This window comes from Sphaeroforma arctica (genome assembly GCF_001186125.1).
Source record: "Sphaeroforma arctica JP610 unplaced genomic scaffold supercont1.237, whole genome shotgun sequence".
NCBI lineage: Eukaryota > Ichthyosporea > Ichthyophonida > Sphaeroforma > Sphaeroforma arctica.
Window position 1 is genome coordinate 12,697 of NW_014040321.1, and position 2,587 is coordinate 15,283.

The 2,587-nt window shown below is 50.4% G+C and overlaps 1 pseudogene across 1 annotated transcript; it reads left to right on the top strand.

Annotated features, from left to right (window-relative positions):
• Positions 1 to 690: 690 nt before the first annotated feature.
• SARC_04304 (hypothetical protein) lies at positions 691 to 2,483 on the top strand (annotated as a pseudogene; the record flags this gene model as incomplete). Its single annotated transcript has 3 exons — positions 691 to 1,659; positions 2,029 to 2,184; positions 2,227 to 2,483.
• Positions 2,484 to 2,587: the final 104 nt, after the last annotated feature.

The following is a 2,587-nucleotide window of genomic DNA, read 5'->3' on the forward strand; positions in this document are numbered from 1 at the left end:
TGTGTGTGTGTGTGTGTGTGTGTGTGTGTGTGTGTGTGTGTGTGTGTGTGTGTGTGTGGCACTGTATGTGTGTATGGTAATGTGACCTGTAGGTGGCGAGGGTAACCCACAAACAAGAAGGGTGTATGTGTTGGGATGAGTACCTACACAGCTGTACCCTGTGGATTGTAAGAGTGTGTCTGGGTGCGTTATTGAAGAGTATATGTCTGTGTGTGTATAAGCGTACTCGTGACTATGTATATGTGTTTGCCCCTGTTATCCACATCCACGTCTCTCTTACTCGCACTTGATATGCTTTGAGTAGGGTATTCACATACTTCCGTAGCTCTGTACACTACACCAACCCCCCCCCCCCCCGGGCTTTTAAAGGCTATCGTGGATCACATATCAGTAATAACACATGCGCCAGAACTGATACTCACCTGATGGAATCGCCTGAGCTGTCGCTGTGCATGTCCGTTTCAGCCCAGTGAACATTTTTATTTTGATTCATCTATCTTTCTATTTATTGGTTTATTGGTTTATTGGTTTATTGGTTTATTGGTTTATTGGTTTATTGGTTTATTTATTTTTTATTCATTTGTTAAGTCATTATGTTTGTTCTGAAGACAAAAAACATTGCTATCAAATCAGGACGATGAGAGGATAGCCATTTTGTCAGCTCACGTCGATACCCTGGAGGATGATAAAATGCGGTTGAAACGCAGGTGCCACTCGCTGAACAGCAAATTAACCTACACCCAATCAGAACTCGCAGAAGTTAAAGAACACCTGGACGAAGTCCGGGCCCAGCTCGTCGAGACCAAGGTGCAGTTAAACGAGGCCTTGCAACAGCCAATCAGATCGTCATATTCGCCTCATCCTTCAGCGGATCGCTCGGACAGTTCGGTACATGTGCAGAGACAAACGTCTACGTCTGACTACACACCACACCCACCCACCGATAGGCACGGCCGAGGGAGTGCGCATGGGGAAACATGTGCATATGGGGCGGAAGCGGTCCACGGACGGCAAGAAACAGGTGCATATGGGGAGAGAGAGGTCCATGAACGGCAGGAAATAGGTGCATATGGGGAGAGAGGAGTCCATAAACGGCAGGAAATAGGTGCATATGAGGAGAGAGAAGTCCATAAACGGCAGGAAATAGGTGCATATGGAGGTGAGCAACCACGTGCGGATATATACACACAGCTGGCGGTGGAAGAACGGCCACAAGCCAAATCACGCCCAACCGCACAGAGAAGAGGACAGGTGCAAACTGCACCAGAACAGAGACATACAGGTTATGCGAAGAGTCCGGACACGGCGCAATTGAATAAGCAACAACCACAGCATACACAACAACCACGACACACACAACACACACAACTCACACACCCACCACCAGAGAGAAAGAGCCTTGGACTAGCATTGCAACACACACAGACGGGAGAAGCTCAACGGACACCCTCACGAGATATCGAGAGCCCTAAGGGACAGTACAACCAATTTGGCCTATGCAGTATACCGGAGGCACCTGGCGAGACACCGGAAGCGCGAGAGTATCGGAGAAGGGAGAATGAGATCCAAAATCACGGGCAGAATGGGTCCCAAATTCAGGGAAGAGGACAGGGCCACTGGCGGGGGCTGAAAGAGGCGCAGGCACACGCATACTCACAAGTGCCTGTGCATGCACACACACACATAAGCACACATTCACCGCCACACGTGGAGACGCACACATACGAGCACACACACACACACACACAAACACAAACACACACGCCCGACAACTTCTCGCAGGAGGAAGGAACACTGCAGGAGGTTGTGTCTACACACACTGGCAGTTATGCACCCAGTGATACGTCTGCAGACGCTTACACAAACACATACACTGATACGGACACACACACAAACACATACACGGGTACGGACACACACACAAACACATACACGGGTACGGACACACACACAAGCGTGCGCCAGACCAATGACACACACACAAGCCCCCTGGCAGTCCCACACCCACACACCCACACACACGGTGAGGGTGTGGGGAAGGAACCAGCATCAGAAGGAGTGCAGCTACACACAGGGGCACACACACCACACCACACCCACCACGCACCCAACACACACACCACTCAGTACACACACTCGAGCATACCTAGCCACAGTACCGCACCGACGGCCCGAGACGAACAGGTAGACAGGTCTCCTGTAAGACCAGACGCCCAAGCGTCTCAGAGAAGTGGCGAGAGAGGAGGTGTACCACTGGTCAATTGGCACATAGAGGGAGCGGGTGATGATGTGGACATGCACTCTGCGCAAGTGGCAGGGGAGATGAAGGATGTTGCGGGTATACGTACACGCGCACGTACACGCACGGGTACGGGTACTGAAGCGCACACCGGACATGATACATTGAGAGTGGAAGCGTCGGGTGTATTGAGGGAGAGTCAGAGGTATGACGGGTGTGGGAGGGTGGGAGTTTTAGTATATAGGTATGTGCGTAGGTGTTTACGTATGTATGTATGTATGTGTGTATGTGTGGGTGTATGTATGTATATGTGCATGTGTGTATGTATGTATGTATGAATATAAGTAT